Source organism: Ochlerotatus camptorhynchus, unplaced genomic scaffold (genome assembly GCF_037179485.1).
Source record: "Ochlerotatus camptorhynchus isolate MF236.1 unplaced genomic scaffold, CSIRO-AGI_Acam_v1.1 ptg000193l, whole genome shotgun sequence".
NCBI classification, from domain to species: Eukaryota; Metazoa; Arthropoda; class Insecta; order Diptera; family Culicidae; genus Ochlerotatus; species Ochlerotatus camptorhynchus.
In genome coordinates this window covers 5,007,701-5,021,385 of record NW_027040683.1, presented here as the reverse complement: position 1 = coordinate 5,021,385, position 13,685 = coordinate 5,007,701, and the positions used below count along the sequence as shown (strand labels likewise).

The window sequence follows — 13,685 nt, the reverse complement described above, 5'->3', positions numbered from 1 at the left end:
CATTAGTCGACCAACCCTTCTGGGAGTCGGCGGAGGAAATGGATTTGCACCGAATTTTTCACCGCCCGAGTACCATCCGTCGGAAAACTGGAAACCAACACCGGCCAGAACACACGTCGGACTGATGAAGGACGCACCGCTGACCCGAAACAGACCAGCCAATTTTCCAAGCTGAACTACTTGTCAGAGTCCACCAACCCGTACACCCTGCAGCTTCAAGGTCTACAGCGCCTCCAAGAACAATCGCTTCCCAAGCCAGCAATAATCGCATTCTCCACTTCTTCAATAACCCACCCGTATGCCGTCCGAGGATCTGCTGCTGACTGCATTCACCACCAAAGGCTGCCACCCGTCGCAAGTGCGAATGTTCCCGCTGAAATCGGGAAGTTCCTCCTCCGGATTGGTCGAGTTCCCGAGCGTAGCCCTGGCGGTGAACGTCATCATGAAGTGCAACCACAGCGCGATGATCACAAATGCACAAAACTCCCGTTCATTATGAAGCTGTGCTTCTCCTCCTCCAAGAAGATGAACGGTACGTGGAGCAACGAAAACACCGAAAACACGTTAGCTTTGAAAGAGCGGAAGCTTATTTTCTGAGAATAAAAGGATTTTCCTTTTTTCTGGGTAGTTAATGTTATGATTCGTAATTATAATTTCTTATTGTGTTAGTTGGAAGTGCAAAAAGGAACGAGAGTAAACATTTGTTGAACTATTTGAGATTTTGCCAAGACGGTCCTCCAACATTATATGTTGGACGATGGAATGGTTGATGTACCAGCCACCGCTATGGATGTATTCGAGCAGTTCGAATGGTCGGATGGTATAGATTTTGTTTGGTTGTTGACTTTCCGATTAATACTCAAGCACCGCTTGTCGTGACCGACCCAAGATTTCCAGCGTCAACCACGGCTACACAAATTAGCGATGCAGCTCCCACGGCTGCGGCTGATTCCAATGCTGCTGCTGCTGCTGTTCCTTCTGCTGGTCCGTCTCCTCTAAAATTCGTCAAAAAAGACAGACCAGCAGCAGCATTGGAAGCAGCCGCAGCCGTGGGAGCTGCATCGCTAGTTCGTGTAGCCATGGCCGGAAACCTCGGTTAGGTCGAGATACCGCTGTCAGTTGTTCTTCGTATGAGAGGAAATGTGGATGCGAGGATGCGACTGCCGTCACGGTTGTAACGATTTTGAGAATCCATGGCGAGACTTGGTGGAGATTCACGGTTGTTTTGAAAATAATTTGACTAGGAGTGGCAACGTCAATAACAAATTTTGACACATGCACACTGCGCAGGCGCAGAAAAAGTTCAGTGTTGCCAGTACCTTTGAAGATCATAAAAATTGTAACCATGGGTGCCAAACAACGTCAATGACTGCAACCCGATGTGCCCCAGTTTGATTTTGGCACACTGTGTAGAGTGACGAACCCCTTGGTATTACCATTCAATCATCATGGATCATGTGGTCTGATCCTCCCTTCCTTTATACATATACTCATAACGGCACCCCTGCACCAATACCATGGAGGTAACTCTAAGACTAGAAGGTCCCGAAATAATGTGTTCAACTTTTTGGCTCAGCTCTGGTACTCTCTTCGGTCCCAAGCTAATCGATTCACCCCTCGAAACATAGGAAAAGCCAATAACCCCTCATTTTATCTGTCAAACTTTCATAGCGAATCAAAACAAACATTGCGTAGTACTAGAATTTCGACTAGAATGGGATACGTTAATCGTTTGCTTGGGACCAATAGGCTAGTCAAGTAGTGAACCAATTTAAAATCGTTAGTTTCGTATTGATTGTTGCCAATACAATGACAACATCTTGAGTATACGCACACTGGGGGCTATTTCGAGAGTCGCAGTGACTTTTGTGAGAAATGTCATGTCATGGTGACGTGACTCTCTGTTTAATTTACACAAAGAGTTGCGTCACCACGACGTGACTTTTCTCAATCCACTAGCGACAACAGTCACTTCGGCGGAATAACCCCCACTACTGTAGCTCAATCCACGAAACGTCATTTTAGCTCCAGAAAAAGTAAGTTTACTTCGTCATAGTAAATAAGCTTCGTGTACCGCTAAAACGGAGAGTTAAGGTTCTACAAAGGGTCATTATTTTGTTTACTTCTTCTTTTTGAAATATTCTTCGATCATCATTTTCTAAATGTATTGGTAAAATTCATTGGAAGTGCATGTCCCCACGCCAAAATTGCCCATTTTTCATAAATATCAACTGGTATGGTGAGGAAAACTTAACCATCTCTTTTCTTCCTTCATTTCAATACAACAGCAAATGTGATGTCACACTATCTAGTGGATAAGAATGTAGCAGACAAAACATAAGCACTGCCAGACTGCGCTGTATGCAAGTTTGTTTATACCCCTGAGCGAGAAAGTGTATAACAGGCTACGTGCACTGCTGCCATCAACCCTGTTAGTGTTGAATTCAATCTTCGGTGACTTTTTTAATTGGACCGGTAAAATGTTTAAAATGGTCATTTATGTTTTATTAAATCAGTTTTTGATATTTATCCACCATTAAATACATCCACTCATCTATGTTAATAAGGCAGACTTCGCAATTAATTGTTTTAATAAACTTAAATTCATTGCTAGAGGCAAAACATCTGGCACCGCTGTTTCAATGATACTTTCACGATTGCTAGCAAAGCAGTAAAGTAGAAATGGTTTTCTTTGTGATGAATTTTGTTCACCAAGAGTTTTGTGAAGCAGTTGTTTTGAGTTTCGTGTATTCGATTGCGTTTAATTGTGCTATACTTCGAAGAACACAAGTAAGTAAATACAGTGAATGTGTTTTACCCAGGAAATTTTCATGTTTTACCCACGAAATACATGTTTTAAATTTTCGTATTCATAATATATGAATGTATGTGTAAACTAATGATGATGATTTTATGATATTTAAAAAAGAAGAAGAACACAAAATTACTTACCCTTTGTAGAACCTTAAAACAGTTGTTTTGTTTTGCAGGTAATGCCGCGGATACGCTTGGATGACAAACTATGAGCATGAGCATTATTTGTAACATAAATTATGAGTACGTCCATGAGCACACTTGTATCATAGAGGTAACTCTAAGACCACTGGGTCCCGAAGAAAATCATTATTATTTTTGGCTCACTCAGTACCAGAACAACGGTCTCAAGCAGTCCCAAGCTATTTCACTCACCCCTGCATGTTCTGCATGAATCCACACACCCCTGATGTTATCTGTCAAACTTTCATAGCGAATCAAAACAAACATAGTGTAGTAATAGAATTTCAACTACAATAGGGTACGTTAATCGTTTGCTTGGGACCAATAGGCTACTAAAGTGGTGAGCCAATTTAAAATCGTTAGTTTCGTATTGATTGTTGCTTGTATCGCTTGTATAGTTTGTGTATTTGTTGTATAGTGCTCATATTTATTATACAAATAATGCTCATCTCATAATAGGTCATACAAGTGTATTCGCGGCATAACTATTATAATGTAATTGAATAGTTTGATATGACTCCTTCTATAAAATCTATTAAATTCGGCATGTTACACTTCTCGATACCAGTGGGGTTGGTGGATCATGTTTTGTTTATTTAAATATGACATTGTCTGTGGGCTTATTTTAATACTTGTTCATCATTCCAGACATAATGTTTCGAACAAACGTTAAAAAGGCCAGTATCAACATATTCTAAAGTTTTTTTAGACGCTGCCATTAAAGCTGTAAAAAGTAAACTGATGTCGATGTCCCGAGCTGCAAGATGCTATGAAATCACCAGGTTAACTCTACAAAAACGAGTTAACGGCCAAAGATGCGTCAAGAGTACTGCGGGAGGGAAGCCAACTGCGATTCCGATGGATTTACGTTGTGTTCCATTTGGAAATTTTTCACTTAAATTTGACACTTCGAAAATAAATTAAGATGTTCAAAAATCCCTCTGTTATTGATCGGCCAATTAACCACTTTATTCGAGCAGTTAAAATGACGTTTAAAGAACTTTAAATAAAACATCATTTTGAGATTTTTGTTCTAGAACCACGAGAAAAGTAGCCAATAGATGTGCGTTTCATAAAAAATAGAAATTAGTTGGTCCAGTTTTGTGAAATCGCTGGTAGAAAGTCATGCCAAAACTGCTTGACAAAGTGGTCAATTTTCGAAAAAGCGTGTGTCAAAGTTGATTCCTTGTCTGTCAGAAATAAGTCTGCTGGGATAGCAGGTTTATTTGAAAAATTTTCATCTGTCAAATCAAGACCAACAATTGAATAGGCCTCAACTCCATTTTGTAAACAAACCTTGTGAGGCCATTTTATCGCGAACCGAAGTTCGCAAAGGCAAACCAACATAATAAACAGGTAGGAGAAATTCCTCTCTACCCGATTGTGGTTTAGGTTTGCAAATGTAGGTTTCGGTTCGCGAGAAAATGGCCTAACAAGGTTTGTTTACAAAATGGAGTTAAGGCCATTTCAATAGTTGGTCTTGAAATTTAAGTGAAAATTCACCAAATGGAACACAGCCTTAGAAGCTAAAATTGCTTCGTGCAGTTTTAACTATTGAAAAGCAGGGTTTTGGCTTGTACAAGGCTGAAGGTCTACAGGCTTTCGCACGTTATTTGACCGAAAATCAGATTCCAAATTCATTTAAGAATAGTGTACCCGGAGACGAATATTTGTACAGTTTCAAGAAACGTCATGGATTGTCTCAAAAGAAGCCTCAAGCTGTCGAGATCGCCCGGAAGAGAAATGTGGATCCATTTGCTATGGCGGATTATTTTCAACTGCTCCAGAAAATAACTCATGGAGTGCCTTCTGAACGCCTCCCAAGCCGTGTGAAGGTCGTTGGAGAAAAGGGGAGAGCAGCACATCGCGTTACAGCAGGAACTGCTAGGAAGAACATTTCCGTATTGCTGGGTGCCGATGCAGTTGGATTGGTGGATTTCATCGAAGAAAGATGAGTTTCCTGGATTGATTTACGCAGTCATGCCTAATGGATGGATGGACACTGAGACATTCAAGTGACAAGTGATTACTTCATCGAATGCCATCCAAACACTCAAAACTCCCAAGAAACGTGAGAAAACTGCAGCAATGAAATGTGTTCCAAAGGCTAAGTAATTACCTTCTCTTTTGTGGGCTCACTTTGAAGAAGATGAAATGTCAATACACACTGTAACTGGATTACTTATTTGGTTAAAGTCAATCAAGCTTCTTTAGTTGCTCTGGTCATATTTTATTTCATAAATATCATAATCTTTGAACGTTGATGGTAAATATAAAAACACCTATGGTGAGATCTGACCTTATTACGTATTTATTTCATGTGCCGTATGAGGCCTTTTGACTCTTGAATGGAACTGGAAATTTCCTAAGGTGCATCCTGAACATGTCTAGGTGTGACGTATGTGATTATAGGCACTGAATATAACCAACAATCAATACGAAACTAACGATTTTAAATTGGCTCACTACTTGAACTACTTGACTAGCCTATTGGTCCCAAGCAAACGGTTAACGTATCCCATTCTAGTCGAAATTCTAGTACTACGCTATGTTTGTTTTGATTCGCTATGAAAGTTTGACAGGTAAAATGAGGGGTTATTGGTTTTTCCTATGTTTCGAGGGGTGAATCGATTAGCTTGGGACCGAAGAGAGTACCAGAGCTGAGCCAAAAAGTTGAGCACATTATTTCGGGACCTTCTAGTCTTAGAGTTACCTCTATGATATAACCACCATTGCTCTTGTTTGCGATTCTCCTATGAATAAAGGTTCTCTAGTTATTTTAGAGTTAACATGATGTATTCCAGCTGTTTCTAGACTCACGAACTTTATTAACCGAAACATGTTCCAGCCATATCTTCAGAACCAAATGACTGATTCCAGAAATATATATTAGCGATCGTCTTACCTTCCATTTGATGGTCGTTGCGTCCAATTCGGTTCAGTGGTTGCTGAGAAACACGTTGCTCAAAATTGTTTAACACACATAAACCCATACAGACATTTTCGGATTACATCGAGCTGAGTCGAATGCTGTAAAAATTGTAAAATGACCCACTTACCCCTTACCGTAGGGGTAAGTGGATCATTTGGTCAAAAAATTTAATGGTCTGGTAACGCGAATTTTCTGTCGCTTTTATTTACCCTCTGTTCTTATGTGTCGACGAATTTGACGTCACACTCGCTGGTACATGAGAATAGCGGGAGAATTAAAGGGACGAAAAATTCGCACTGTCAGACTTGTTATCCATGACCTTGCATTACACTCACCGACAAACCGACATGAATGATCATACAAATTACAAAGAAATTTCTGATCAAAGCACAAAACTGACATCTGCCGCCGTGTTCGCGGAAAATATTTATCCTAAAATCTATGAGTTGGTTCGTGTCTAATCTATTTCAGACAAATTATTTTTTATCTAGATAAAACATTTGACAGATGGGATCGCTGCACATTTGAATCGGCCGTTATGGATTCTCGATCAATAGTTAAGTTTAAGTTTCATGTCGGTTTGTCGGTGTTACACTCGTGTGATCAAAAACCTTGCTCATTACACCAACCGAACAATAGATCACGTGTGATAGAGGTCATACCATAGAGGTAACTCTAAGACCAGAAGGTCCCGAAGAAATGTGCTCAACTTTTTGGCTCAGCTCTGGTACTCTCTTTGGTCCCAAGCTAATCGATGCACCCCTCGAAACGTAGGAAAATTCACGAACCCTCAATTTTATCCGTCAAACTTTCATAGTGAATCAAAACAAACATAGAGTAGTACTAGAATTACGAATTTAGGATAATTACTGGGAAATCTGGGTACGAAAATTTCGATCACCAAAACACCCCTCAAATCACGTTTAGAGCCATATTTACGAAGATAATTCTATTTAAAGATTTGGAAAACCCATCAGTCCTCAAATAGCGGTTGTTGTCATTTTTAAGCAATCCGGGCATGAACATTTCGATCACATAAACACTCCTCAAATCGCGATTAGAATCGTATTTACGGAGATAAATTAGTGGTTTTTGTCACATTAAATACTGGGAAATTTTGGTATGCAAATTTCGATCAGCTAAACGCCCCTTGAATCGCGATTAGAGTCGTATTTACGGAGATAATTTGATTTAAAATTTGGAATGCCCATCAGCCCTCAAATAGTGGTTTTGTCATATTATATAATGGGAAATCCGGACATGAAAATTTCGATCACGATTTGAGCCGTATATACGGAAATAAATCGCTTCAAAGATTTGTAAAACCCACCAGCACCCAAATAGTAGTTTATGTCATATTATTTACTTGGAATTCTGGGTATGAACATTTCGATCACCTTAACACCCCTCGAATCGCAATTAGAGCCATATTTACGGAGATAAATCGGTTTGAAGATTTGGAGAACCCTTCAGCCTTCAAATAGTGGTTTATGTCCAGTATATAATATGACAACTGAATTGTACACACAACCACCAAATGAAAGTTGCTATGGTCCAATAGATCGCTTTTGAATATTTTGGAGTCGGTCCACTGGTTCCAGATCAGCTGTAATTACAAGATGCATGGGACTAGCATTCATCATCAATGTGTGAAAACTGATGATCACAAACTTGGAACGTAGGTCAAGAAAGGAAAGGATAGGAATGTCACTGGGAGGTTGGATAAAAGGGTTGGGTTTGCAGCAGGATTCGTATTGGTTAACGATAAGCTGAATTGATATCCTAACAATCGTATAACGCCAAGGAGCGTGCGTTGGAGGATCATCCGGGAAGACAGCTGCGCAGGTGATTCCGGTGGCCCGTTGATTACCGAGATCAATTATAAAGCTGGTTGGTGTTGTGTGTTGGGGTAGAGCAAAATGTGCTACTAATGGTATACCAGCAATCTATACTAGATTCGATAGATACTTGGACCAACAATCAATACGAAACTAACGATTTTAAATTGGCTCACTACTTGACTAGCCTATTGGTCCCAAGCAAATCGTTTAACGTACCCTATTCTAGTATAAATTCCAGTACTACACTATGTTTGTTTTGATTCGCTATGAAAGTTTGACAGATAACATCAGGGGTGTGTGGATTCATGCAGAACATGCAGGGGTGAGTGAAATAGCTTGGGACTGCTTGGGACCGTTGTTCTGGTACTGAGTGAGCCAAAAATAATAATGATTTTCTTCGGGACCCAGTGGTCTTAGAGTTACCTCTATGGTACAAGGGAAGTGTGCTGATTGGAAATCATAGTTTGTATCAAATGAAAATCCTTCCGAATTGATTTGCGGTTTTCAACAAAGTTGTTCTGCAGAGTTTGTTCAATCCTTGGGGCAAGACAGCTTTCGATCATGAGTATAATAGGAGTTAATTTTGAGTAACTCTGAGCAACTCGCATAGCTCAATAACATTTACACATAGCAACCTGGTTGTTGTGTTGAAACCGATGCTGTCAAGCAAAGATAATCCAGTGGCAACATTTCAAACGGGCGTAATTGCATTTGTAAATTTGTAATACGTATTTCAACATTTTAAGAGGTGCCCTTTCAAACTAAAGCTACCCGAGAAGATATTTCGGCAATGGATCGAAAAAACCGCAATCGACCGCAACACCACCCACCCTGGAGCTGGTACGATCAAGCCGAATAATGTTGTGGTCAGGCAACCAGAAGCTGTCACCGGACTTTGGATGGATTTCGGTTAGAAGGCCCACGTCGATGCTGTGCTTGCGGAGGAAGTCGGCAAGCTCAATCTCTTTTGCTCTTACAGAGCAAGCATTCCAGGTGACGAAAGTTAGCGGTTTAGATGTCATACTGGATGATGAACTTACCGAGCACTTGGATCTGTTCGGGCTTATTGCGGCACTTATGAAGAGCACCGGACATGTTGACGAAAATTTCCATCAGTTCGTCTGCTGAGAACAGATCGGGGTTGTTATTTTTTCGCTGTTGGTTGTCTCCAGAATCCAGGGGGAGATGGGGAACTTTTTCCAGCAGAATCACCGGAAGCTTTTTGAGGGGGAGCGGGTTGCACCCACGCATTTGCTTGTCTTTGCTGGGGAGCACGAAGAGGCGGGAAATCCTCCGTCCTGAATGCTGGGGTTTTGTCCTTCTTGCGTCCTGGTTGATTGTTGCTTGACGCCTGCTTTCGGATGCGTTTGAAGTCCTCGAAGTTGGAGCACTGTCTGTCGGAACCTTGATGTGCACCACCACAGTTGGCGCATTTTAACGCCACGGCTGCATCCGCAGGGCAATCAGAAGTAGCGTGTTCGTGAGCGCAGTCTGCATCGTGGCTTGATGTTGCAGTTGCGGGTACCGTGTCCAAAATTGAGGCACCGCTGGTACTGCGTTACGTCACGATGGCCGCCACGGTATGGCTCCCACCGTACGATGATGGAGTAGATCGATCGGATGGCTTGCAGCGCATTGAGCGTCACCGTCCCTTTCTGAAAGTGCACCAGGAAAAGACAATCCGGGTACGTCTTCACGTTTTCGTCTCTCCTTGTCATTCGGAAGACAGCGATTGGGGTTAGCTTGTACCGATTGATTTCAGCTTCGACCATCTTGGGGTCAAAGTTTGGTAGACCCCTGATGACTACCTTGAAGGGCTTCTCACCGGGGATGTCGTGCGTGAAGAATTCCGCCTTGGAATCCTTCAGATATTTCACGGCCACCTCGTACTCCGCTTTAGTTCGGAGCATCACCTTGGTGCCGATCCTGCCAAGCTTAAACTCAGCTGCAACGCCCAGCGATGAGAGATCGCCTATCAGCGTGTTGAGTGGCACTTGCTTCACCACCAGTGGAGGAAGCTTCATTTTTGCTGCACTTGGGCTGGCAGCAGTTTCGTTGTCGACGGCGTCGCCGAAATCACCAATGATGCTGACGTTCGTCAGGGTGGCATCGTCCTGTCCACTCGCACCATCGAACTGGCCCTGATTTTTCTTCCTCTTCTTAGACCGCTTCACCGTGGCTGAGGTGGGATTCCCTACATCGGTGGGAAGAGTAGCGTACCTATTCGAAATAGGTACACTCAAGCTACCCTCACCGATGTTCTTCTTCTCCTTTTTCTCTCGGAGCCTGCTCCGGGAGCGCTGTCTTCCCATCACACGAAGCGACCGACACTACTGACGACGCGATTAAACTGCGAACGTTTGGAACAAACTAGAAACTTTCGAACAACTCGTCAGAGCGAGCAAAAGCCGAACTGTACTGCTTGACGATCAATGGCGATGAGCTAATGCCATACAGCAGCGCTCTTTTATATCTTTTCGGGTTAAAGCAGAATGATGTGCAACCAAGTGGTATAAAAGCTACAAAGACTCCTCCCATTATGAGTAGTTTGCTATCAAGTAGCGACACTGGCTCTTTTCCTTTTGCGTACACGGCGAATGAGAATGACCCAAATTTGAGTTTAGCTCACTCATAATCGCCAAAAGTGCAGGAACTAAGCGATGAGTAAATTTGTCTCATGGTTTCCTGTGGAAAACCTAAAAAATCTTCCAGAAAATGAGGAAATTGACGAAAATTTTATTCAGTCTCGGAGTAGTACCAATAGACTGAGTGAATCCAATCTTTACTTTTCTCAAATTCGGGAATTTTTCCCTGGAAAATCCTGGAAAAACCTGGAAAAACCTGGGAAAATATGAGGCAAATTTACTCATCGCTGAGTTCCTGCACTTTATTTCCTATTTCTGAGATAACTAAACCCAAATTTGGGTCGATCTCATTCGCTGTGATATCACCTTGAAAGATATCGGCGTCGGTGGTTAGCGTGATTACCTCTCACCCCGCTCAATCGGTGCCACCGGCATGTTCTAAGGCATAACATCTCTGATCACGCCTTCCTTCGGGAAGTAAAGCCGTCGGTCCCCGGTTGAGTTGATGGGTCGATTGGTAGGGTCCAGATGTGGGATGTACGGAAAACAAATCTCGCGTCACTTTTCAATAGGTCCTACCTACATTGATCGATTCTCTTCATCGACACCCTCTTTCGTAAATAACTCGGTTTCACAAATGTTTCCTACCGTCTTCGTCGAATTAGATGCTAGATTGTTGTTTTTCCATCGAAAATATCCGGCCGTAGCGATTCAAAGTTGATCAAAATAATGTGTACCCCTGCTTCCAGTTTGATTACATAAGCATTTTGTGTGATCGTTGGTTCTGAATATGGACAAACAGGCAGAAGAATTCCACTTCGACTTGTTTCGTCTACTTACTACTCTCTGACGACTGTGCTGGGGAAGCAGCATATTTATGTAGGTAATTGGTGGTTAGTTAATTCGACGCTTTTGGACAATGCTGGACATTTACCAGTTTTTCAATAGTTTTTTTGTTGAAGCATTGTATTGTACATTCGAAAGCATTGTTATCGATGCGTAACCATATTTCTGATCGATTGGTGATAAAATTATTGAAATTGGACCAGGGGCAGCTGAGTTATTAACGTTCAAAATCTTTCTTCATTTGTTACATGTTCCATTTTCGGTTTTCACAAAGTGTACCCCCATATAGAAATCAAAGATCAAAGTCCTACGTCAAAAAATCACTTGTGACCGTGTTGTTAACCATGTAGTCATATTACCAAACCAGCGATTGATGAATCTTGACTGTGCAGGGGCCTGCGATAAAACTCATATGTCCTGCTGAGTAAGTAAAAATTGGTCGCTCTAAAGCCACCGAGCCTCTTATATCACATCACTTGCGAAGAAGTTGCTCTAATCATTCAAATCAGGCACCGACGACGATGATAAGTTTCGCAAAACACACGATAAATACCCGAGTGCTCAGAACTACATTGATCACATCAGGATATATTCCGGGTACCCCCGTGGAAGTGCCCAGTCCCTGAATCGTGCGCCATATAAAAATATGGCGTAAAAATATAAATACACTCTAAAAAAAAGCTCATTGCTTGTCACATTAAGATCCCACGACCACCTGCGGATGTTTTGGGTACTCCTGGAAAATGATCGAAATTTGATTAAGTAAGAAGGGTTAGATCTCACATATGGTGGATAAATCCTGGTTTTTTGTAGTTACTTTAACACTCTTGGATCATTCGTGAATTTGGCTTGAGAGGCTCCTGATTTAAGGTTATTTTTATCGTTCTAATGCTTTTTGGTGTTGTGAGGAACATTTTACGTTCTAAGATTGGCATACGTATTACCTTTCTCGGGTGTTATCGCTCTGTAACGAGTAAGGTCATATTGACCCGGATTCAAACTGAATTTGAGCATCTATTCAAACTAACAGTTGTCCCCAAAGAATTAAGCAAATAGTAGTTCACAATTTAGTTAAGTAAATTATGAAACTGATTTCGATCGTGAGTATCAAACAAAGGGTCTGTAAATCACATTCCAAACGAAGTCACTCAGTCAGCCATTGTCCGAGTCGGGTGAGTATAGTTGATGGGAAAACTTTCCAATTAGTGATACGCTTCCCATTTGCTAAAGAACAATTGAACTTCATTAGATTTTCAATTGCTCGCGCTCTGTCGGTCCCGTTCGGAATGGAATGTTTGTTCTTTCAGTTCAGACCATCTAGGCAGCAGGAGCTAAAATTCTTCTGAAAGGCAGTTCCCATTTTTTTTTCAGCACAGAATCCTGTTCGCAATCGATATATAGGCGAAAGCAATATCCGCTTCGTTTGCTTCTTGCATTCGAAATAGAGTGCCTAGTTGGGCTTTGTCAGAAAATACACCCACACGTCGGTGCACTAGGCGGAGGGTGGAATTACACCACCGTCTAAAGGGTGTCATAAATGTCGATGCGTTTACAATAAGCGGTGCAGTTTGCGAACGTGCCGGAGAATACGAGCAGATGTTATCATCATAATAGCGAATATCGATTCAATTCACCACCAGTACCAGCACAGCACAGGTAGGTGACTCGACAACACGGATAACATATTGAAGTGACGTGCTAATGACTCACCTGCATGTCAATTATTAATTGACGGCTTTTCCCATTACACCAGATTTCCTTCGATCATGTTGGGTGCTGTGGCCTCTATCCGTTATCCCGGTTTGTTTGATTTTGAGGTGATTGACGAACAAATTGTACGCTTTTAGTCCTCTTTGCCAGAGTTGTGGACTCGGACGTTGAACTGTCTGCTGTCAGGCCAACCGACGACAGCTTGAAGTGATTGGACTGAAATTAACAATAGATTGTCTAACCCATTATAAAAACAACGGTCAACTATTCGAAAGAACCAACCCATCGTTCGAGATCGCAAAATTGAATCAAGTAGCTGGCCTGACCTGTAGTCAGAACTGAATGGAACCGTCTCAGCTGGAGTCCTCGGCGTGAAGTGAACAGTACCGGAACGGCTCGGTTGGCAAAGTGCTCCGGTTGATCCTTTGCACTGACAGTATTGACCGCTTCATCGTTTCGATTTGTCATCGCCTTTGTTTCACCAATTGATCAGGCCATCAGCTACTTTCCCACACTTTGTTACCGTCACGAACAACTTACTGCTAGCTACTGCCACAGTCACCGCAGTCAGGTAGTATGACCATGCCACATTCGTTTACATACCGACAGAGGGGACATAATTACTACTCATGCCGATGTGTGAATGTAGCTATGTACATTTTATGAATGAAAGAGCACTAAAGGTAAAATGTCGAAAAATTACCCACTCATTGAAGCGCGTTTTGAAAGGCGTTCCTTGGTGTCTATGAGCATTTTACCCTACATAAAAACACG

At 42.0% G+C, this 13,685-nt stretch overlaps 1 protein-coding gene across 1 annotated transcript in view; it reads right to left on the bottom strand.

Annotated features, from left to right (window-relative positions):
- LOC135702486 (hexosaminidase D) overlaps window positions 1-12,943 on the bottom strand; it is a 60,027-nt gene extending 47,084 nt beyond the window's left edge. Inside the window, exon 1 of the mRNA XM_065223534.1 lies at window positions 12,912-12,943. The gene's annotated coding sequence lies outside the window, so the exon portion shown is untranslated. The remainder of the gene's footprint in view (window positions 1-12,911) is intronic.
- Between the last annotated feature and the right edge of the window lie 742 nt (window positions 12,944-13,685).